The sequence below is a fragment of the Notamacropus eugenii genome, chromosome 4 (genome assembly GCF_028372415.1).
Source record: "Notamacropus eugenii isolate mMacEug1 chromosome 4, mMacEug1.pri_v2, whole genome shotgun sequence".
Lineage (NCBI taxonomy): Eukaryota > Metazoa > Chordata > Mammalia > Diprotodontia > Macropodidae > Notamacropus > Notamacropus eugenii.
This window is the reverse complement of record NC_092875.1, coordinates 205,275,352-205,301,541: the sequence shown is the minus strand read 5'-3', so window position 1 is coordinate 205,301,541 and position 26,190 is coordinate 205,275,352. Positions and strand designations below refer to the sequence as shown.

Sequence of the window (26,190 nt, the reverse complement as noted above, 5' to 3'; positions counted from 1 at the left end):
AAATTATTAAGACTTATAGTCAAGGTCAGAATAGAGGTGATATGAGTAAATATTTCCTTTGTTGTTGTTGGAAGAAACAGTGCCCTCTCAAAATCAGTGTGAGAAAACATAAACATCCTGTTTAAGAATTTTAGACAGAAATAAATTTAAATTGCAAAAAAAAAAAAAGAATTCTAGACAGGAAAAAAAATTAATGTAGTCAATTTCAATTTATGTTGAGGTGACAATTTTTTAAAATCTGACTTGCTTGTTGCCATCCTCTAAATCAAATGCATTTAATGCTTCTCCTAGTTCATCCAAATCCTCTCTAGTAAAAAGATTTTCATCAACACGAAAGCACCAACAACTCCATTTTCTTATTCTTCTTCACCATTTTCTTCCACATCACTTTGTCCTCCATTTTCTGCCCCACTTCCTGAACCTTCACTCAATTTACTATCATCCTTCTCTACTGAAGAATATATACTGAATCTTTTAAGACTGGCCACAGTAATACCAGTCTTTCCACATCCTTTGGAATATACTGGCTCAAATCTGTGTAATTTACTCTTATTAGTTCTTCAATCTTGTCACCACCTGTTCCTTGAGTGAACTGAGTATCATCATCATCATCTTCTTCTTCTTCTTCTTCTTCTTCATCATCATCATCATCATCATCAACCAACTCAGGACAAAATTCAAATACTTCACCATTCAGTGTGAGATAAAGATCAGCTCCCTCAGGGCCTCTACACAGGGCTGAGCTAAGAATGGACTGCTCAGTGACCCCAGGGGTTTTACGATCCAACAATGCATGTGGGCTGCTGTAGGGGTTGCTGTGGGAACTGCTGCCACCTGCTCGATGTGGCCTCTGTGGCCACTGCCTAAGGCCGGAGCTATGGAAAGGCCCTTCTCCTTTCTCCGACAGCTGAAAAAACCCTGTCATTGTCCTTTGGCTCCTGTGGGTTGAGGGATCTGCGAACTGCTGCTACTGCAACCAGAGATTCTGCCCCCAAGGGCTGTTCCTGAGCCTGCTGCTCGTGGCCAAGGCTGGGCTGGGCTCAGATCTGTGTCTGGTGCAACCAACATTTCCCATGGGCCTTTCAGGTCACCCTGGGCTGGAAATCTCCTCCACTCTGTTGTTCTCCACTTCTACTGCTCCAAAATTTGTTGAGAGTCCCTCTCTACAGGTATTTTATGGGCTGTGTGGGGAGAGCCAGCACATGTATGTCTTTCTACTCTGCCATCTTGGCTCTGCCCTTTCTTCACTACTTCTTGCAACTTTTTCTCATCCCAGTTATCCATGGTATCTTTTTCAAATTCTTCATCTCTTGCAACTATATAAATGCTTCATTTTTCAGATTTTTTTCCGTAGAAAAATCATGAGAAAACTTACATTTATCTCCTTTAGTACATTTCCCTTGCTTGAAAAATGCATATACTACTGATTTGAGATCTGCACCTTTACTTATTTTTTGAGCAACAACTATTGGCTTGAATAGTTTATTTAGCTCCTGTAGTTCTTTCTTCTTGTCATTTTCAATTGTTTTATCACCTTTGTTTTGTGCAGCCTGTCATGGATTTTGTTGACCAAATTTACCTTGATGAATCACAGCCTTGATGGACTTCTGTTGCTTGTCCCTGTCTTATTCTTCAAACCAAAAGTTTTGTTCTCAATGATTTTCTCCTCTTTCTGCTCTGCCTTCTTGTTGCCCTGCAGCTGGAGCCTGTTTTTTAGGGGGCCGGAGCCCAGGCTCAGGGCATTACACTGCTTGGGCCCAACTGGAGGGGAATAGGGAAAGGGAAGAAGACTGCCATCACCCTACCACTTAGTGTGGAAGGTGATTCCTAAAATGTATAATTGAATTTTATGAGGGAGCAGTCAAAAACTTTGATAGTTTTGGAAAGGTCAGAAAGAATGAAGACTGAAATAAAGCCATCAGATATGGCTGAAGGAGATACTGTTCACCCTTTGTCAAAGTCACCACTTCCTGTTACTGTTTCTGAGCTTCTGAATATTTTTTAAGGACATCATTAACTTTGCCCATAGAGGCCATTACAAATTCTTGTTGTTTAATCTCAGTTGGCATCTCACTGCTGTTCATAATAGTAATTTCATTCTTTCAGTCTGTTCTGCTTGATCATTGATAAACCTACTCCTTAGCTTGGGTATTCTCTAAAACACTGTCCAGGGTCCTTTCCTTTTCCTTCTCTACTTTCTCTATTTTGATGATCTTATCAGCAACTTCTAAGTGTTCAATAATTAGCTCTATAGAGATAACTCTCAATTCTATATAACCAGACCTACTTTCTCTCTTTATCTTCAATTCTATATTAACAACTTCTTATTGGATATTTCCTTCTATGTGTCCCATAGGTACCTTGAATAAAACATATCCCCAAAAACCTCCATATGATTCCCAGTCCTCCACTCATCTCTCTGTCTTAGTTGAGATTACTTAGGATTCTTTTATTAACTGATTGAGTACAAATACTCTGACATGTACTTTGTAAAAAAGAGTAGCTGAAACAAAGTATCCTCTTTAAGGAAAGGCAAGAAACTCAATGATCTGGCTAATAAATTTACTTTAATTTACTCCAACCAATGAATTCATTCTTGGTTATTTTCCTTAGGGAAAACTTTTACTCTGATTTTTATACCACACTTTGTAAATCACCAAAAACTTAATTTCCTTGAGATATAATATAGGAAACACCCAGCCCAACATCTCACTCAAAGCATCATAAATAATCTTACCACTTCCAGGATATACAGCAACAAATGCAGAGCAGATGTCCACAGGTGAGATGGGTCATGAGTTCTATCAGGATAGACAGACTTAGTTGTGATGGGCAGTGATGACTGGATACTAGATCATAACTACTTTTATCTATGGTGAAGAAGAACCATGGGTCAGAAAGTGGAGGCTCATGCCTTTTTTTTTTGCTTGAGCTTAAACTTACTCTCTAGTACAGTTTCAGATCATTCTGTTGCAGTTGGTACTGGTAGCATATATTCAATGAGGCTTGTTTATAATGGCAATCAGCTTTTGGCTGACATAATCATTGGATGAGGTTATATGTATTAATACACCAATACATTAATTCAAGGTAATTATCAAATGTTTAGCAAATAGTTCATGATAAACATATTTTACCATCTTTATTTATAAAGAATCATTTGGTCACATTATAGGTGCTCATTAAAAGCACCTGATTATCATGATGACAAATCAGGTTATTTCCATAATTATGTGCTTGGAGTATATATACTTATTACAAAATCAAAGTGGAGTCCCAAAAGTCAAGGATGATACTCTAATGATTCCTAGATTGCTTTCACTTACTTAAAGTTTGTAATCTTGAATCATTTCTCATCTCTAACCACTCTTGCCAAACCCTGTTGAATCTTGCTCCACAACACTAATATATGCTTTCTTTCATCCACTTATAAGACCACCACCATTGTAAAGCCAATCCCAACCTCAAGCTTAGACCATTGCAATAGCCACATGACTGAGACCTCTGAATCTTATCTTTCCCTTCTCTAATTTATCTTTCACATAGTTGCCAAAATAATCTTCCTACAGTTTAGGTGACTTAAAAAAAAATGTGTGATTCTAATATTGCTTCTCAGACAAAATGCAAACTGCTTCTTCTGGGATATTACACCCTCCAAATCTGTCTCTAATCTTATTTATAATATTGCTCCCTTTCTGGTCTCTGTCTTCTGGCAAAAATCATCTATTGGGTATCCTCCAAATTCAGCATTCTATTATCTACTCCTTTCTATTTGTACAAGTCAGTTTGAAAGCCTAAAGTGAATTCTGTCCTCATTTTCCCCTTTCAGAATCCTTTTCTTATTAAATATGACTCAGCTCAATTACCACCTTCTGTGTAAGGCCTTCCTTCATCCCATGAGCTCCTTCAATAATTTTCCTTGTTCACTTTGTTCCTTCTCTTGTCCACTTTACTGCTTGCCTAGTATAATTATCCATGTACTATGTCTTCTTTCCACACCCCAGTTGTTCAGAATACCTCAAATCCACTGGAATAGGTGTAAGTAATTTGCGTTAGCCACATGGGTGCTTTTTTAAAAATAAGCAAAATTGTATCTGCCTTCAAGAAATTTGTCATTTAATCTATAGGATGTTCTATTACTGCCTATCCATTATCTGCTCACTACCTACCCGCACCTTTTCATTTTGCATCATTTTTTTATGTTCTCCCAAGAAGCCTCTATAAGGGATCTACTCATTGTATTGATGGCTTTCATTGGATCTTTTAACCTTTTGGGGATCTCACTGAAGAGATTCTGTGAATTGATCCAACCACTCTTGATAACAGTCTGAAAAGTGATATTCGTCTGTATTCTTTGACTTGGTGTTTTCTCTGCTGGGTTTGCCCCATGTAAGTTGAAAAGAAAAAAAAAGGAAAGTTCCTATATACTCAAATATCTATAGTAGCATTTTTATGGTAGCAAAAAAATTGAAAACAAGGTGGATCTTGTTGCTTGTGAGAGGGCTGAACAAACTGAAGTATATGATAATAATGGAACATTATTATGCCACAAGAAAGAATGAATATAAGAACATCAGAGAAACAAGGGGCTATGAATATAAATTGATGTAGCATGAAGAAAACAGAAACAAAAAAACATTCTCAATGATCACAATGCAAATGAAGAGTACAATAAAACACACTGGGATTCAATTTAGATATAATGAGACTTGGTTCCAGAAAAAAGTGATGATGAAACAAACACTCCTTCCTCTTCTCAGTGCAGATGCAGTGGACTAAGTGGAAAGAATACTATGTGCACTGTTAGATTTTGACCTCAGTTACTCTGCTTTACTTAACTATTTTCATTTTACATTGTTACGAGGGAGAGTTCTATATGGGTGTTATTGAGAAATAATGGTGGTGCAAAAACAATAAAAAAAATCAATAATACTATTTTGAAAAGAATTTAAAAAAACCAGCTCTGTCACCTCCAGCATAAATCTCCTCTGTGGGTCATTGATCTGATTCAGGCATTCATCCTAAATGCATCTCCCCTCAACCCTCTGCCCCATACGTGTAGTTAAAAACAATATTAAGTTTAATTTAATTCTATAGTACCCTGAGTGTCCAGGTTTCCTTCTTAACTTCCTTTTGCTATTCCTTGTGTGTTTTCAAAGGTTTCATTGGCACTTCTCTGTCTCTTTTTGAAACATTTTGCGTCATTATCACTACCCATCCACATCCTTGCCTGCTGTCCCATCTCTCCCCACCTCCCGTCAATGACCATGGTCTTGTTCTCTATATCTTGTCCATATCTCATTCTGTGCCTCCTTGGAGGTAGGAAGTCTGACTTATCATTAGTCTTCTGCACTCATGATGTGTCATCACATTGATTAGGATTCTTTTGACTTTATCTTCTTGATTGCAAGCTTTCTGTCACCCACCAATCAATGTTAATTTATATGACTTTAGGAAATGCACAGATTGAAAGAGGCTCAATTTCTGGAATCAAATGAGGACTTATATGCTTTTATGGGCTTCTAAGACCTTGTTTGAACAAGAGGAAGGCAATTTTTAAGTTAACCTTATTTCAGTGGTGGCAAGAAGTACCACTGATGAATGCTCCTTACAGTGGGCATAATCTGCAGGGATTCTGGTACTTAGAGGTCATTCATCCTGCCTCAAGAGAAAAAGAATCAAAGCTCATTGAGGCAAATTTTGCCCAGAAGAATAAAAGAGTATGGACATGGGTAGAAAATTTCAAGGCAAATGGGAAAAATGATTATGGCAAAGACAAAGCTACTGATAAATTGCACAATCAAGGATACGGGGAATTTTCTGCAGTGGGTCAATAGTGTATCCATTACCACCATCAATTAATATTCTTAAAACTGAAACACAACAGAAAAGAGGGGCTGCTCCTTGAGAGTTATTTAATTTTTGACATACAGATTGTTTAGAAGAGGGAACTCCAAAGAGATACCTGTGAATCTTTAATTTCATCATGAATATTGTGACAAAAGACTAAATATGTACAAGAACAAAGACTTAAAGAATAATAGTTTCAAATGGATAGAAAAAGAAGATACACAACTGAAGCAATTGAGGGAAAGAAATATTTTTTCTTAAAAAGGCATGGAAAATAAAATAACTAATGAACAAAACAAGTTGAATCAGAGAGAAGTGGAAGTTTTTGTTTGCTATTTAACTGAGAGGAAAACTACAGGGTAAGAATTAACTAAGTAGATAAAAGAAAAAAAGAATAAGGAGCCAACAATTTTTGCAAAATTCCAAAACAAGGGATAGGAATAACAAATGAAAGGAGTGGGGCTTGAAGATGTGAGGAAAAGTGTTGGTATGAATAAGGCATCCTGAAAGTAGATTAAGTTAAAATAAGTTAAGACATAGTACTATGTTTACAGCAGAAGGAAGAACAATTCTAATTTGGAGGAAACCCTTCCCCCAATATTAGAGACAAATGGAGGATAATATAACCCTTAATCTCATAACTCTAAATGTGAATATCTTAAATGATCTAACAAGATGAAAAAATTGTGGACAGATTGGTTAAGAAAACAAAACCCCACAATCTGTTTCTCACAGTAAACATACATACAAAAGCAAAGATATATACATAATAAAAATGAGGAGCTGGAAAAAATGACTATATATTAGATGAATCCAAATCAGCAGGAGTTAGAATCATAGCAGACAAAGTAAAAACAAACATTCAAAACATAAAAAAGATATAAACAAGGAAACCTACAATATGCTGGAAGGAACCATAAACAACAAATCAATAGCAATATTAAATTTATATCCTACAAATGCTATAGTATCTAAATTCATAGGAAAACATTACCTACAAGAAGACATAAAGAGATAAAATTTATAAGAGATTTCAATATTTCTTTTTCAGCTTTTGAAAAGTCTAACAAAGCTAAACAAAAGAAAAAATATATAGTCAAGGATTTTCTGGTCAATTTCTTCACAAACAAGAGACTTATGCTGTCTTTTAAATGGAACTGCTAATGGATATATTTATATATGTATACATACATATCTATAATTCTACTTACCATCACATCATACTTTTGTAGACATTGATCATGTATTAGGGCACAGAGATTTTGCCAACAAATATAAAAAGGCAGAAATATTAAATATGTCCTTTACAAACATTATGCAATAAAATTACTAATTATTGTAGGGAAAACAAATAAAGGGCATGTACTCAAATGACATGCTAAATAATGAGTAAATCAAGGAAAAAACACACAATTAGAAATTATGAGAAAGAAAGTGGAAATGATGAACTAACATACTTAAATTTCTAGAATGCTGCTAATGCAGACATACGTTAGCAAATATACATAAGCAAAACAGAAAAAGAATTTATGAATTGAACTTGCATTTAAAAAATTAGAACACCAATATGTAAACAAATATAAAATAAGAATAAAGGATGCGATATTAAAAATATGTGAGAAATAAACAGGAAACAAAAAGTAAAGAAATAATACATAAAATTAAAAACTATTTCTTTGAAAAGACTAATAAACTTGATATATCTTTACCCAGTCTCGTGAAAGAGAAAAGGGCTGAAAGACAAATTTTAAAAGTAGTAAATGAACAAGGCAAAATAAAAATAAAACTAGAAGAAATGTATAGAAAAATCAGAACTTGTTGTGCTAACAAAATTGAAGAAAAAAGAAACAGAGGAATAACTTCAAAAATGTAGACTACTCAAACTGACAGAAAACCAAATAGAGATCTCAAATAATACAGTTTTTGAAAAGGAAATAAAATTATTTAAAGGGACTCCTCTTCCCTCACTCCAAAAAACAAAAGCAAAAAAAGACTTCTGGTCCTGATGGATTTACAGAAGGATTCTATAAAACATATAAATAAAAAGATGATAGCCATACTAGATAAATTATCCTCAAAAAATGAAAAAGAGATCACTGTCAGATTTCTTTAGTGAGACAAAGATATTCCTAGTACCTAACAGAGGGAAGATAAAGCAAAGAAGGAGAATTGTAGATAAATGTCATTAATGAGTATCAATTAAAAATTTGAAATAAAGTTTTGTCAGACTATAGCAACTCATCCAAGAAATCATTCATTATGACCAAATTGGATGTCCAAAGCTGATCTAAAGTGATCAGGTTAACCTGGAAGGGGTATCTTCTTTACTGGAACTGAAATGAATCACTTGAATTAAAAATCTTGCAAAGTATAAGCATACTTTGCACACACACACACACACACACACAGACACACACACATACACATACACACCCTAAAATCAAAAGTAATCATGATATATAATAGGAATACACTAGAACCTTTCCTAATAAATATAAAAATAGAGCGAAGATGCCTATTTTTGCCACTTTTATTTGATGTAGGTCTGGAATGTTTGCAATAGCTGTAAGATAAGAGAAAAAAATTAAAAGCATAAAGACAGAGAGGAGATAAAATTACCCCTATTTGCAGAAACTATGATATTTACTCTGAAAATCAAAAGAAATCAGTAAAAATATGAATTGAGATAATAGCTTCAGCTATTTCAGGATACAAAATAAAGCTTTAAAAATCAGTGGTATTTCTATAAAATGGTCACAAAATCCAAGAGCATGTGCTACTTAAGAAAATAAAGAACAATGTAAGTAGCTGAAGGAATATTCAGAAGTCATGGTTGGGCACTGCCGGTATGATAAAAATGACAGTACAGTAATTCTCATCATTCAAGATAGTTAAGCTCCAATAAAGTGACCACAAATACTGAATTAGGATGTATGAAATCATAAACAGGGTTAGGTTTCTGCTAGTCACTGGTCACATTTGTTTTAGTATTTTTCAGAGTAGTCTCACATATGGATCTTTGAATTTTCTCTTCCTTTTACTGGATATACAATATATACTATTGAATTGAGTTCAATGAAAAGTGCAGAATTATAAATTATAACAAACTTGGCTCAAAAGAAATAATAAGCAAAGAATCTCTAACTGTAATCCTTTGTAGTGGTGTGAAGGTCCTCAAAAGCTGTGCTTTGAACAAAATTTTAGACTTTTCCAATGGATTGATTAGTTATACTAATTCCCCCCTTTTATTTTCCGTTTTTATCATTTTGTCTGCAAAAATAATATTTGTTATATGCTTTATCTCTGGCAAGGGAAGGGGAAAATTCTTTGGGGGAAGCTCCAGTGATGCAATGATGCAAACTCCCCCACTAAAAAAACAACTAATCCAGAAAAATCAGCAATGAAAGCTTATTAAAAGCAAATGAGGGAGTTGGAATAGAAAGCCTCTAATGTCTCTTTTGCCTCTATATCCATGAGCCTATATAACTCCTTTGCCAGTTTTGCATGAGGAAATAACTAATTTCATGCAATATACTTGAAAAATGCAATATCCTCTTAAAATGTTTTCTTTCATTTTACATTTGTCCATTTCTCCTCAATTTCATATACACAAACACAATATCAGACCTGGATAGGACCTTAGAGACTATCAATTTCAACACCTTCATTTCTTTAAAATTAGTTCTTATTGGTATCTTTTTTAGATCACCATCTTTTCTCCCAGGATCTCCCCCAAGCCACTCCCAGAGAGCTATCACATATAGCAAATAACATTTTTTAAAGAGAAAAATGAAAAAGAACAGGAAAAATCAGCATAACTCATCAATATATAGAAAAGTTCTAAAAATGTGTGTAATTTCTAATACTTGTAAACCTCTTATCTGAGATAGGGGTGGTTTTTCATATCTCTCCCTTTGAGACTTATAAATAGCTTTTATTTTAGACATTCTTATTTTTTTTTAAATTGAGTTGCAACTTCTTTCTTTTCTTTTAGGTCTTCCCTCACTCACTGAGAAGTCAAGTAATATGATATCAATTATACATGTGAAATCACATAAAACATTTCCATATTTGTCATGTCACAAAAACCCAAGAAAAATAAAAGTGAGAAAGTTATACTTCAATTTATACTCAAAGTTCATCAATTCTGTCTCTGGAGGTGGATAGCATTTTCATCAGGAGTCCTTTGCAATTGTCTTGAATTACTGTCTTTATCAAAGTAATTGTCTTTCATAGTTGATTATCATTACAATATTGCTATTATTATGTACAATGATCTGGTTCTTCTCACTTCCTTTTACATCAATTCATATAGGTCTTCCCAGGTTTTCCTGAAACCATCCCCCTCATCATTTCTTATATCATGATAGTATTATATCACAATCATGACTTATTCAGCCATTCTCCAACTGATGGGCATCCCCTCAATTTCCAGTTCTTTGACATCAAAAAAAATCTGATAAAATATTTTTGTACATAAAAGTCTTTTTTCCTTTTTTGTTTATCTTTTGGATACAGATCTAGTAGTGGTATTACTGGGTCAAAGAGTATGTACAGTTTTATAGCCCTTTGGGCATAGTTTCAAATTGTACTACAGAATGTGTGGATCAATTCACAATTCTACCAATAGTGCGTTAGTATTCCATTTGTCATTTTCCTTTTTTGTCATGTTAGTTAATCTGATAGGTGTGAGATAGTACCTCAGAGTTGTGTTGATTTGATTTCTCTGATCAATATTGATTTCAAGTATTTTTTCATATGACTATAGATAGCTTTAATTTCTTCTTCTAAAAACTGCCCATTTATATCACTTGAAAACTTATCAATTGAGGAATGGTTCTTGTTTTTTTTTTTTTAAATTTTACTGTTTTCCATTTATTTGAGAAATTATGCCTCTATCAGGGAAACTTGGCTGTAAAATGTTTTGATATTACTTTATTATTAATGGTATCTTTTATCAAAATGTAGTTTCTTCTGATTATCTCTTTTAACTAGGTCTATTTTTGCTTTTGCTTTGCCTGAGATCATGTTTGCTAACCCTGCCTTTTTTGCTTCAGCTGAAGCATAATGGATTCTGCTCCAGGCCTTTACTTTGACTAGTGTGTACCTTTCTATTTCAAGTGTGTCTCTGGTAAACAACATATTGTTGGATTCTTGTTTCTAAACCATCCTGTCCTCTGCTCCTGTTTTGTGGGTGAATTCATTGTATTCACATGGACATTTGTAATTACTGTGTATTTCCCTCCAGTGTATTTTTTCCCTGTTTATCTTTCTCTCTCTTTGCAAAAATTTTAATGCTTGTTCTTTCCTCTTACATTATTATATTCATTGTGTACATTGTTATCTTGGTTCTTCTTACTTCATTTTGCATCAGTCCATGTAGATCTTTCCAAGTATTCATGTTCATCATTTCTTACAACACAATAATATACTGCTACAGTTCATGTATTATGATTTGCTTTGCCATTCTCCAATAATGGTCATTTACTTTGTTATCAAATCTTTGCTATAACAAAAACTGCTGCTATAAATATTTTGTTTTATGCAGGGATTTTCTTCTTATTAATGGCTTCTTTGAGGAATATGCTTAATAATGAGATTTCTGGGTTAAAGGGCATGGACATTTTAATTATTTATTTGAAAAATTCCAAATTTCTTTCCAAAATGGTTCCACTGATACATAGCTCCACCAACAATCTACTAGTATTTCTATCTCTCTTTAACCTGAAAACATTAATTATTTTCAGTGTTTTTATCTTTACTTATTTGTAGAGAGTAGGGTGAAACCTCAGGGTTTCTTTAATGTGCATTTCTCATATCATTACTGGAAATATGTAAAGAGATGTTTGACTTTCATTTTTCAATTTCCTAATTGAAAAGCAAAGATAAAGAGAGAAGACAAAAATGTGTCCATATTTTGGCTGTATATCATAGAGATTTTTAAAAAAATACTTAAAAGTCATTTCCCAAAAGGAGAATATTCCATTCTTCTGTCATTTTCTTTTCTTTTTTTTTTAATGAATAGGCATTGAAAACAAATTGGAAAGGATTAAATTTCTCACAAGCATGACACTTCAAATAGACATGTCTGCCAAGAAGTAGAAATCTTGCTGACACTAACATACAGGTTTAATTTTCTGCTATAATATTAATAAATCAAATAACTAGATATCCTCCAATGGGTGACAGTCTTAGTTGGACAAGCTAAATCTACTATTAAAATTTTTTCCTATGTCCTTGACAGATTAGTCTTATTGAGACTGTGCTGACAGCTTTAGGAATTGAGTAATATTTTTCCTAGTACTGATCAAGTTATTTTAGGTATGTGACTGAATTATCTCTAGAGATTTCTTTAAAAGAACTCAAGGGGGCATTATTCAACCATAATCTAAAACACTCTGTAATACTTTAGCTATTATTATTTTTAAACTGATCTTGTCTAATATAGACTTTTATTTTTTTGCAAAGGAGAGGGAGGACCTGGTTTATTTAGTGACATTTTATGATTAAATATAAATTGATTTAGGTTTAGAAGTATGTCAAAAACTATTTGTTTGCAAATGCTAATAGGACCATAGAAACCTTGAAGATATAAGGGGTCTTAGACACTTACAAAAACATTTAGAATCACTTCACATGAATAATAGAGTTCACAGAATCTCATATTTGTAAGGTATCTTTGTGGTCCACTACTATAGCCCTGATGGATGGTTGTATAACTTTTCCCAATTTAAAAATTAGAAAAATAGGGGATGGAGCCAAGATGGCAGAGTTGAAAGATGCACATACTCTAGCTCTTCCCCCATAGCCCATAAAATACCTGTAAAGAAAGACTTTCAACAAATTCTAGAGCTGTAGAAGCCACAGAACTACAGAGTGGAGGAAATTTCCAGCTCAGGGTGAACTGGAAGGTCAATGGGAAAGGTCTGTTGCACTGACACAGAGCAGAGCCCAGCCTTGGTTGTGTGGCACCAGGAAGAGCAGAGCCCAGGCAGAGGGTGTGGAATCCCCAGCAGCAGCAGTGGAAGTTCACAGATTCTTCAACCTACAGGCAACAAAGAAATTTTAGACATCAGTGACAAGGCTTTTCCACTTCCGTGACAAGGGAGAAGAGTCCTCCCCTATCCTCAGGCCCAGGCAGTGGCAGTGACAGCAACAGTAGCAGCAGCAGCAACAGGCCACAGGCATGGTGACAGTTGTGGGCCACACAGGAGAAGGCATCAACCAGCATCCATTGTCGAAATCTCAGCTTAAAACCCCTGGGGGAATTGAGCAGCTGATCTGAATCTCAGACCCAAGGCTGCATGGGCTGCAAACTCTTCCTTGATTGTGCTACCTTGGAGGAACTGAGAACTTACAGGTCCTCACAGTGTATCCTACTCTTGACAAAGGATCCAAAAGTCAAATGACTGGTTGGGAAAATGCCCAAAAAATGGAAAAAAATAAGACTATAGAAGGTTATTTTCTTAGTGAACAGGTATTCTCTCTCATTCTTTTGGATGAGGAAGAACAATGTTTACCACCAGGGAAAGACATAAAAGTCAAGGCTTCTGCATCCAAAACATCCAAAATAAGTATGCAATGGTCCCAGGCCACAGAAGAACTCAAAAAGGATTTTGAAAATCAAGTAAGAGAGGTGGGGGAAAACTTGGGAAGAGACATGAGAGAGATTCAAGAAAAGCATGAAAAGTGAGTCAACACCTTCCTAAAGGAGACCCCAAAAAATTCTGAAGAAAATAACACCTTTAAAAATAGGCTAACTCAATTGTCATAAGAGGTCCAAAAAGCCAATGGGAGAAGTATGCTTTAAAAAGTAGAATTAGCTAAATGGAAAAGGAGGTTCAAAGTCTCACTGAAGAAAATAGTTCTTTAAAAATTAGAATGGAACAGATGGAAGCTAATGACTTTATGAGAAACTGAAAAATAACAAAACAAAACCAAAAGAATGAAAAAAATGGAAGACTGTGAAATATGTCATTGGAAAAACAACTGACCTGGAAAATAGATCCAGGAGAGACAATTTAAAAATTATGGGACTACTTGAAAGCCATGATCAAAAAAACAACCTAGACATCATCTTTCAAGAAATTATTAAGGAAAACTGTCTTGATATTCTAGAACTAGAGGGCAAAATAAGTATTGAAAGAATCCACCAATCACTCCCTGAAAGAGATCCAAAACTAGAAACTCCTAGGAATATTGTAGCCAAATTCCAGAGTTCCCAGGTCAAGGAGAAAATATTGCAAGCAGCTAGAAAGAAACAATTTGAGTATTGTGGAAATACAATCAGGATAATACAAGATCTAGCAGCTTCTACATTGAGGGATAGAAGTTCTTGGAATATGATATTCCAGAAGTCAAAGGAACTAAGATTCAAACCAAGAATCACCTACCCAGCAAAACTGAGTATAATACTTCAGGGGAAAAAATTGTCTTTCAATGAAATAGAGGACTTTCAAGCATTCTTGATGAAAAGACCAGAGCTGAAAAGAAAATTTGAGTTTTAAACACAAGAATCAAGAAAAGCATGAAAAGGTAAATAGGAAAGAGAAATTACAGGGGACTTACTAAAGCTGAACTGTTTACATTCCTACATAGAAAGATAATATTTGTAACTCTTGAGACTTTTCTCAGTATCTGCGTAGTTGGAGGGATTATACACACATACATATATACACATACACACACACATATATATAGAGAGAGAGACAAAGAGAGAGAAAGAGAGAGAGAGTACAGAGTGAGTTGAATAGGAAAGGATAATATCAAAAAAATAAAATTTAGGGGTGAGAGGAATATATTGGGAGGTGAAAGGGAGAAATGGAATGGAGCAAATTATCTCTCATAGAAAAAGCTTTTTCAATGGAGAGAAATAGGGGGAAGGTGAGAGGGAAAAAGTGAAGCTTACTCTCATCACATTTGGCTCAATGAAGGAATAACATGCACACTCAATTTGGTATGGAAATCTGTCTTACACTACAGGAAAGTAGGGTTGAAGGGGATAAGCAGAGTGGGGGTGATGAAGAATGGGAGGGCAAATGGGAGAAGGGAGCAATTAGAAGTAAACACTCTTGGGGAGGGACAAGATCAAAAGAGAGAATAGAAGAAATGGGGGGCAGGATAGGATGGAGGGAAATATAGTTAGTCTTTCAGAACATGACTTTTGTGGAAGTAATTTGCAAAACTACACACATATGGCCTATATTGAATTGCTTACCTTCTCAGTGGGGATGGGTGGGGAGGGAGGAAGGAAGGAAGAGAAGATGGGACTCAAAGTTTTAGGAACAAATGTTGAGAATTGTTTTGGAGTACAACTGGGAAATAAGAAATATAGGTGATGGGGTATAGAAAATCATCTTGCCCTACAGGAAAAGAGAGAAGATAAGGATAAAGGAAGGGAGGCATGTTAGAAGGGAGGACACATTGGTGGAAGTAGTAATCAGAATGCATGGTGTTTTGAGTGGAGAGGGCAGATATGGGGAGAAAATCTGAAACTCTTGTTGAATACTTTGGTGGAAATGAATGTTGAAACCTTAAAACAAATAAATAATAAATTTTTAAAAAATTAGAAAAATAACTTTAATAAAAAAATTCAAAATTGGAAACCTAGAATGAGGTTCTTGTCATTTAGGTATGGTTTATTTGGTTATGATTAGAGCTAGGTGAACAGGCATAATGATTTCTCAGTTCTCTTCCAGCTTTGCGAATCTATTAAATTCTGAGACTGTTTCAACACATAGATCAATGGTCTATCCCTTCCACACTGTGACTTTCCCCAAAATGAAATTGATATATCATGAGGTTGACATAAGAAATTAAATGGGAATTTTCAGGAATTTTTTGGGACTTTTTGCAGAAACCATACACAACTGGTGAAGGCTAGCAGATGACACCAGGCCTATGACCAAATACGCAACCCAAATTTTACAGTAAGATATTTTAACATCCCATAAAAGAAAAATAAAAAATTAAGACTTCTTCTCTGGTACGAAAAGAGAGCCAAGGACCAAAAATTTTTACTTAGATTTTCCAGATTGCTGGGAGTGGGTGGGAGAGGGAAGGATCATGCAGTCTTCCTAACTCCCATGATGCAGAAGAGATAGCTATATACAAATGAAGAAAACTCCATTGAGTCATTATTGGATACCTTGAAAAGAGACCTTAAAATCTAAGTGTTATCCTTGACTCTTCACTATTTCTCACCCTGTTCCCCACCCCTGGCCCAGTGGTAAGCCTTCATTATGTCACATATGGTTTATGGCAATAGTCTGCTTACCTCAGGTTTCTCCTCATTCCAATCCATCCTCCATTCTGACACTAAAATGATTTTCCTAAAGCACGGATCCCATCATGTCACCCTTCCCTACTTAGTTAAACTCCAGTGGCTCCGTATTTTCTCCAGGACCTATTACAAAATGCTCTGTTGGCATTCAAAGTCCTTCACAACCTAGTCCACTCTTACTCTTCCAGTCTTCCCACATACTTTTCTATCCAGTGACCCTGGTCTCCTGGCTGTTCTGGGACTGAGGCAGTCTGGGCATTTTTTTCTGGCTGTCTTCCATACTTGGAATGCTCTCCCACCTCAATTCTGATTTCCCTGGCTTCTTGAATTCCCAAATAAAATCCAATTTTTTTATAGTTAGCCTTCCCCATCTCCTCTTAATTCTAGTGTCTTCTTCTGTTAATTTAATTATTTCCCATCCATCCTGTATATAGTTTGTTTCGTGTATGTACGTATGTGTATATATATATATGTGTATATGAATATGTATATATTCATATTGTCTCATTAAATTACAAACTTCTTGAGGTCAGCCACTGTCTTTTGCTTCTTTTTGTGTCTCTAGCACTTAGTACAATGCCTGGCACATAACAGGCACTTAATAAATGCTTATCGTCTGATTATGGAAATGGCAGTTTTTATTGTTATTTTGAGCCTAGGGAAGATGAGAAAGGATAATACGCATTGTTGAAAAAGGATAAGAAGAAAGGAGGAGAGACTGTATGTTTTGTAATTTTAATGCCTGGGGTTGGTTCTTTTGTTGGCATTCCTTGTATGATGTACCTTGATGATTACTTGGATTAGACCTATGGAGATACAATTAAGTTATATTAAAAGGTGTCTGGGGCCATTGAACAAACAGAACTCTTAGCCTAAGACAATACTGGGTAATGAACAGCATCATTTAATCAGGTTTCAAAATGTTCATTTTATAAATTAGCACTTTATCTTACAAAGATGAGTCTGGTTGTGAATAAATATTATTACAATAATTTTATAAAACAGGAATTGGAGCAAAGGACTATTAGAGAAATGTTTAAAAACTGCTCTTTTACTGTTAAATGCCAAGATATTCAACTTCTTGTTGAACACTCTTGAATCATTTGAAAAACTTCTTAAGTTGCTTGATGTTCTCCACTTTTGCCTTCCAAAAATCATAGATTTGATGGAGAAAGAAGTTACAGTCATGAAATAAAATTTGATTGAAATGTTATTATGTTGAGTCATTCATTCAAGTAACATTCATTGCACACCCACTGAGTACAATGTTGTTATAATCTCATTAGCGTAAGTTATATTTCCAGAAGGGAAATTGAGAAGCCATCTGATCTCCTGAAATTGTTTTATCAACATATTTTCATAAATAGTAACATTCCCCAAGAGGGAAGAGGGAGAGGAAAGGCTGAAATTCTTTCTCATGTTGAAAATGCCCCAAACAATCTTAAAAAAGACCACACGTAGAGAGAACTCTGAGTGTTTTAACGTAATAAAAATAACTTGTTATTGCACATAAACACTTGACTGTCCAAACTGATCACCAGTTATGTCTTAGAGTAACACCTGTTTAAAGGCAGAGATGTTCGTAATGATGCCAAAGAGATCTCTGCTCTCAGAATCAACCCACAAAGTCTAAACAAAGTTGAGCAGGTGAGAAAGCGCCTAGTGAATATGCAGAAAATTAGAAAAGATGGGCTCTGAATTCTATGGATTGGTCATCTCTCTGGTTCTGATAATAGTTTAGTTTTTCACTTTAGCAGTAAGAGATTCAGTTACTAAATATTTAGCTAACCTTGAAGAGTAACAATAAATTGATAGGAGGAATGGGATACAAGAGGTAAATTTTGGTGGTTTAAGAATGGAATAAATCTGGAGCATAAAACACTGCATTTTTAGTAAGGATCTTATAGTATTCTTTAGGTAATATTAATGAAAGATACCCTCTCAAGGCCCATAAAGGGACCTGAAATGAAACATAATCTGATCATAGATTGCAAAGCTTTATTGTCTGAGAAAAGTTTTTCAGGGGAAAGAAGATCCTGCAAGGGAGCTGAGAGGGAGAATTCTCAGCTGCTCAAAGAGGAGTGGAGTAGGGGTGACATAATAAAGTTTCTAGAGGTTTTTGGATAGGGAGCTGGTGGGTTAAGGGAGAAGACTTTTGTAGACATGATAAGCCAGGATGTTTAGAAAGTCTCAAGTAAGGTCTTGAGTCTGTAGCTCCTGTGGGTTGACCTTAAGCTGTTTGGTTTCTGGTAGCTACATGCATTTAGCGTAAGCTAGAGTTCACTCACAAAGGATCACTGGTATGTCAAGCAGCTTTGAATTTCAGAAACTTTTCTGATTGGCTTTTTGCTGTATAACTCAGGTTGGTAGAGCCATTACAAAGCTCTAGATAGTGCTAATAATATATAGGAGAGATAAGCGATTAATTTCTTACAGTTTGACTTGTGGCAATGCACCAGACTAAGCTTAGCATTCAGTAACGTTCTAGAGATACTGATGATTTTCAGGACTTTTCTTTTCCAGTACTACTTAGTGTTATAACTTTGTATTCAGTGTTCTGTTCCATTCAAATTAATTCAATTAATGTCCAAACATAAAGTGCTTACCAGGTGCTATTGTTTGGTTGTTTCAGTCTTGTGGGACTCTTTGTAACCCTAATTGAGGTTTTCTTGGAAAGATAATGGAGTGGTTTGCCATTTCCTCCTCCAGGTCATTTTACAGATGATGAACTCAGGCAAAGAGGGTTAAATGACTTGCCCAAGGTCACACCGCCAGTAAATATGTGAGGCCAGATTTGAACTCACAAAGATAAATCTTCCTGATTCCATACCTAGCACTCTTTCCCCTGTGCCATCTAGCTGCTCTATGCAAAGAAAATAATGAAATAGTTCCTATCCTCAAGGAGACTGCTATCTAGTGAGGGAATTGGACTGTATAGGGGTAAGTATAATCTAAGGTAGATAATAATAAGGGCAAGGAAAGATCAAGCAAATTGCTGTAGGAATGATTTGGGGAGAGAATACTAATGCTTGTGGATGGTCAGTGATGGGAGGGGGATCTGGCAAGAACCTAAACTCATTAATCAATGAGAATGCAGAAGTTATATGTAAGTTAATTAAATGTAGTGAAAATACTACTTTTCTTTTATGTTTTTTCTCATTTTCATGTAGAATTGAAAATGAGCCAAAAAGAATACTATTTTGAGAATTTTGAATAATACTCTTGTGGCCTTTTGAATATCTTCTAATGAAAGTTTATGAAAAAGGAAATTTCAATAGGACAGTACTTTCTGAGAAAATTGTTGCCAGAAGATGACTTGCAGACACAGCTGTTTGGAAGAGATTATATTTATAATAGATGACTTCATTGGGCAGAAGATTTTGTAAGTAATCAGTTTTTCCTTTGTTTTACCACAAATTTTTTATTTAGTTGCTGTGGTGGAATTGACTATCAGAATACAATTATCAACCTCAGTGTCAGTCTTCTTCCAAATGATTTCACCTATTGTGAGTGAGAAACTATAATAGAAAAATCAGAAGGGTGGTCATATTTTTCAATGGATCGCTGTTAGGTCCATGGGTTAAGTATCATCTTTAGTCAGATTATGTATCCATCCATGAGAAACAGCACGATACAGTAAAAGACAGATAGATTTGGAGTCATAGTATTAGGGTTCAAATCCTACCTCTTCCATTTTTTTTACATGTATGACCTTGGACCTAGCTCCCTAGGCCTTAGTTTCATCATCTATCAAGTGAAAGGGCAGGAATAGAGGACCTTTATGAATCTATCATCCTATATTCTGCCCTTGCCTCTTTTGGGAATTTCTGTCTCCTACTGCCAACTCTTTGCCAGAAATCTCTGCCTGGATGAACCATAAGCAAATCAACTCACTATATGCAAAATTAGATTCATTATATTTCTCTGAAAACATATCTGTGAAGAGGAGTTAAGGAAAATTAAAGCAATTCAGAAAAATGGACTCTTCTTGTAGATTTTCCTTTCTTAGAAGAGAGAACAGAGTGCCTCAGAGTGGATCTATGTGTTGGTGGGGGTGGAGGTGAGATGCATGAGGAACGGAGAGACAATCCCATGTGTGCGTGAATATTTTCTATACCTTCCTTGCCCATCTCAGGAACTAAGTATACTCAAAAAAGAGGAAATGATACATATATACAAAAAACATTTATAGCAGTTCTTTTTGTTGGGGGAAAACACTTGAAAACTAAGGGGGGAGGACCTCATCAACTGGGAAATGACTGAATAATTATGGTAGATAAGTAGAATGAAATACTATTGTATTATATAAGAAATAATGAAAAAAAGGATCAGAGAAAACTGGGAAGACTCAGATGAACAGCATGCTTTTTGGAGAAATAAAATCACCACATGGCTCATGGTTGAAAGAGCAGTGAAGGAGATGTGTGAGTTGGGGAAACAAGGGAACTGGACCTAGCCATATCATAAAATTGCCATGAGGTATTTGGAGTGTGAATGCCCAATCAGAAGAGGAGCGCCTGATTAGCCATCCCACCCAATCATTACCTTCTAGGGGAACTTTAGAGGCTATTTGTTTTCTTTAACCAATTTCTGCTTATGGGCTCTATTGACTCCAAGGTGTTGTTTTGCATTTTTGTCAAGCAAAATAAAAGCTATGTTACTTAATTGGCAAGAGTTTCAGATCACTTTCGGCTTCAGTTAATCCATCATTAACCTACTGGGTAAGTGGACTTGGCAGACATCCTCAGCAAGGAACCATTGTGTGGTCCTCCTGTTCCTCTCCTCAGCTTCGAGTGTGGAGCTCTCCACTACCTGCTCCCAAAGCTACATGTCACCAGTTCTTCTCTGGCCCCCTACTCCAATATTGTGTGCTGATTCCTATAACAGAGAGAGTGGGTGGGAAACAGCTACAAATCAAGATGATGTATTGTTCTTCTCTAAATGTCACCATTTTTGTTCATGGTATCACTATCCTTCCAGTCACCTTGGTTCACTGCTGTGAAGTTATCCATGTTCCTCTCCTTTCCCTCACCTTCAATATTCCATCAATTTACAAGTATATTCTAATTAAACTGACTTGCTAACTGCTCCTTATACAAGATAGTCCATATCTGTACCTTTGACCAAGGATTTCCCATGTCTGTAATGCACAACCTCCTTATTTCTGCCTCAGAAAATCCCTAACGTCTTCCAAAACGCAGCTCTTATCTGATGTCACTAGCTGTTTAGCATACTATCGAAATTGCTTTAATGATCTGTATCCATGTTGTGTGCTTTTAAGAAGACTATAAGCTCCCTGAGGGAAAGGACTGCCTTTTTTTTTTTTTTTTGTATCCCCGCACTTAGCGTAATACTTTGCACATAGGAAGGAACAAGAACTATTTATATAGAACCTATTATGTGCCAGGCTCTGGGCTAAGTACATTACAGATATCTCACTTGATTCTCACAACACTGCAAAGTAGGTGATAGTACGATCCCCGTTGTATAGTGCTTCACGTAGTTAACATAGTCCGTTTCACAGTAACATAAGAGCATCCAGACAAATGATGTCACTATTTGTATTATTTATTTCTATTTCTATACATATATTTTATTCTATTTTTATACATATTTTTATTTATATTTCATTTTCTACTTATATACATATATTTTACTTCTATTTATATATATTTTTATTTACTATAATATATTAATACATTGATTATGAATTATAATAACCACACTCAATAAAAAATTATTCTGATTGTTCTTTGTGACTGATTTCTTAAGTACTATGCCAGGAAAACATACGTACTGACAAGTTCTACCAAGGACACGCTGATAACAACAAAAATTTTACAGATACACGCATCATCATGGTGGTATGATAAATTTTTGTTGACTGAGAAAATACATGATGATAAAAAACTCCTATGAATTCAATAATATTTTAAATGAATTTGTATTTGATTAATTACAACTTATACATACATATATGTTTATATATGTACATATATTTGAAAAGTAGTGATGCATATATGTGAAATGGCATTTATTCAGTCTGTACTTGGTAGGTAGTTTATTACCCTGAGTCATTTAAAAAGATGGAATCCTTGCCCCAAATCCAAAGTCCCCTAGTAGGTGTTTGATCCTCCAGGTTGGAAAGCTCTGGTAGAGTGAAAAGTCCACTGAGAACTTGGAAGATTGGAGATCTGGGGTTTTATCATACTAATTAACTGTGTCTTCTTAGGCAAATCATTTACTTCTCTACCTCTATTTTCTCACTTGGAAGTGAGAGATTGGGCTGGAAGAATTCTAATGTCCTTTCCAGTTCCAATCTTCTATGAAATGACTGGAGTATTCACCAGAAATCAGCTTTCTTTCTAAGACATCATATTTTAATTCTTTGAAAAACTCTATAGCTCTCAACACATCTATTGGGCCGTTTGTTAACAATTGGGGATGGCTATTCAAGAGGCAGAAATATAACTGTGACTCTCAGTGGCCCCTTAAATAAAGGGTTTTCTGTAGTTATTAACTATAAAAACTGGGTTTCAGTCAGTGAATATGTGTTTGCCTTGATAGGCGTGAACCATAATAAATTAGATTAATAAAAATTTTATAAAAGAGAGTCCTGAAATTGGAGTAACCTGACCTGATCTTGGGCAAATAGTTTAATTTCTTTTAAAGATATTTCTTTAACAATTTCTTTGACAATTCTTTTTTTAATCTTGAACTTAGCCACCAAAAAAAGAGAATTTCTATGCACTCAACAGAATATAAAAACATTTCTATGTGAAATTACTTAAATCTCCTTTTCACATAATTTGCTTTTTCAGTATATATAATAAATTCTACATGAACTTTCAAAATTATCTTGGCCCTCTTTTTTGGCACCTGTATTGGGTAAGGTTTGTTACTTTCTAAGGTACTTAATCTTCTCATTCTTTCCTCAATACTTTTAATCCATTGAAAAACACTTCTTCATTTCTTTTAGGTATTCGTCTAGTTCTTATGAATTATCTCTTTACCTCCACCAGGATCTTTGAGGTTCAGAATGTTGAGTTTTGCGGGCCTTCTCTGGTATGTCAGGACATACCATTTAGAGACCTGATCTAATAACATTATAACATGATGCTGGTTAGCACCAAGGTAACTTGGTTAGCATGATGCCCACCACCTGACACACTTGATTGGGGTTTCTAAGGTCCTCACCAGGACTTTCCTATTACTTTGGGCCTTTCTCAGTGCAATCCTTTGTTATTACTATTTCCAGACATGGAATCATGCTAGCTACACAAATTCCTCTCTGGTTGTGTTGGCATTTCTCTAGCTGGAGAAGCCCATCTTTCTGTTACTTTTGAGCTTCTGGCTGACTTTTCTGTGCAATTCTTGTGTGGTAGATGACACTATATTTTCTCATAGATTTCTTGATCCTTCTTTGGTCTGATGCAAACCAGCATTTTGTTGGAGTAGATATGAAGGAAAAACTTGGTCTGCTTCATGTTCAGGAGCTGAGCCTCCGTTCCCTCATCTATTAAAAGAGAGTACTAATACCTGACCTGTTTCTCTCATGGGGTTGTTTGGAAGGCCGAATAATATAATAAGCGCAATTACTTTTCTAAGACACGTGTATTTAAATGCATATTTAAATGCAGCATATAGGTGGCATAGATAGATATGAAATAGAACCTGATCCACCTTTATGTAGAGTAGGAGAAGAGTGGTACAGGCATCAGTAGCAGCCTCAGTAGGGGATGGGACAAGAAGGACCCAAGAGCACCAAGGCTGGCAGTTTCCAATGTCTACCAAAGCTGGACCATCACCAACAGCAGGTAAACCCATTTGTCTAAGCAAAACAGTAAACAATTACAGAAGTTTCGCAAGTCAGAATATAACAAAGAATTTGCTGTTTTTCAGTTATTCAGTTGTGTCTAACTCTTTGTGAGCATGTGGATTTGTCAATACTGCCCACAGGGCTTTTTGTATTTGGCAAAGATACTGGAGTGGTTTGCCAATTTTTATAAGGCAAACAGGTTAAGTGACCCTTGTCCAGGGTCTTCCTAACTCTAGACCCAGTTCTTTATTCATTGAGTCATCTAGATGACTCCAAAAAACACACAAGAGAAAAGGAACTTTTCAATGAGGGTAGAGATAAGATCTCGGAAACTACCAAATGAACCATTTTACCAAGAGAAGTCTGCTTTTCAGACCTTCAGGCTGGAGGTGCTGAAAATTCAGGGACATAACAGGAGCTGACTCCCTGACGTATCTGAGGTACCAGGGCTTCAGTTTACTATTCACAAATTTCTTTTTGTCTTTCTCTGGTTCCTTTCCCTCTTTTGTTAAGATTATTTTTTTCACAAGATCTGTTTTCATGGGCATGGGTAACTGCTATATGAGGGTTGGAGTCAGGATGAACTTTGTGAAAATCTGGCCTGAGATACTTACTAGCTGTGTGACCCTGGATAAGTCACTTACTGTCTGTCTCCTTCAGGTTTCTCAACAGTAAAATGGGGATCATAATAGCACTTACTTCGCAGGATCATTGGAGGATCAAATGAGATATTTGTTAAGTCCTTGGTAAGGTGCTCAGTACATAGTTGTTTATCCTTCATTGTTAAAGCTGACCATTGATATTACAGGGTGATATCTTGACTTGTGTGTGAATTGGATTTAAGTGAGGAAGGATTGCACAAAGTCGTCAGTCTCACTCTCTCTTTCAGAATCAGAAATCCAGTGACAAAAGAAGAGTTGAGATTACTGGCAATGGTTTGGGATGCAGTGAATGAGTTTGGAGTCTTTGATGCTTGACCAAACTCTAAGCACTCCACAGCATCTTCTTCGGTCTCCTTCATGGTCATTGGAACAACTTATTCTCATCTGCCCTTTCCTTCATAATCTTGAGGTAGACATCCCCCTAACACACTGACAGGTTTGAGGACTGTCAGTTACCCTCAACTTGGTTTCACTTGTCTGTAGAGATGGTTTTATGCCGGTGTGACTGCTGGGCATGCTAGAGCTTCTTGGGGTCCTAGTTGATAGCTGGACCCTAAAGGTATAGGAGTAACCCTGAAAGGACTCAGTAAGCACTCACACCAGAGCTGCTAGTCTTCCTTGACCATCCCTTACACTTTATAAAAAGCACCTAATAAATACTTATTCCCCTCCTGGTGAGGAATTCTCTATACCAATATAGGGTGAATTACATATCCAGGAAAGACGTGAAACCAGGACTTTCTGATTCTGAAGTCATGTCTATCCACTGTTGTCATGAACGAAATACTATGCACAAATTATCTTTGCATTTGTGTAAACTCTGCTCCCTGGGTCTTTTTCTCTGCATACAACCTTTCCTGTTTCAAGGCTCATAGGACTGTGGCAATTAGAGGTAGAAGGATACTCAGACATCATTAAGTTTAATCTTATTTCTGAAGGCTTCTTTACACCATACTTCAGTAGTCCCTGACTTTGAGTCATATGAAGCACTTAAGACAATTGAATTCGACTTTGCAAGGTTCCCAGAGGCAAATAGGAGGTGTGACATACTTTGAAAAATTTCAGAATTTTGAAGTAAGGAAGGAGCTTGCTCAGGGCCATGTAGACAATAAAGTATCACACTCAGAATTACATGCCAGGCGTACTTTCTCCCTTATTTGCTCTACGAGTCAGCTCCATTAGCTACAAGTTGAGAACAGAGTATGGGTAAGAAATGTTTCAGTTTTTACATTTAAATTTTCCAAAGTACATCATTTTGCATGATGGCAATGTGAAAATCTTCACAAGGCACCCCAAATGGAATTGCATATTGCATGAAAATGAAATGACTAAGGCATTAATAAGACAATTCCTGTAAAGATGCTTTTAAAATGTAAATGAGGCAAAGAAATTATTTGTGAATTTTGTTCTTTTTTATGCCTGAAGAAAATAGGAACTTGGGAAAGCTATATATACAAGTTATAGTCTATAATTTGACTTTGAATAAGACTTTGAAATTGGTAATTTTGTAAAACCTGATTTAAAAAAATAATTTTCACATTCACATCATATTATTTTTAACTTAAGAATATTTGAGG

At 35.6% G+C, this 26,190-nt stretch overlaps 1 pseudogene; it reads right to left on the bottom strand.

The window, feature by feature from the left end:
• Positions 1-356: 356 nt before the first annotated feature.
• On the bottom strand, positions 357-24,972 carry LOC140502406 (zinc finger CCCH domain-containing protein 15 pseudogene; annotated as a pseudogene).
• Between the last annotated feature and the right edge of the window lie 1,218 nt (positions 24,973-26,190).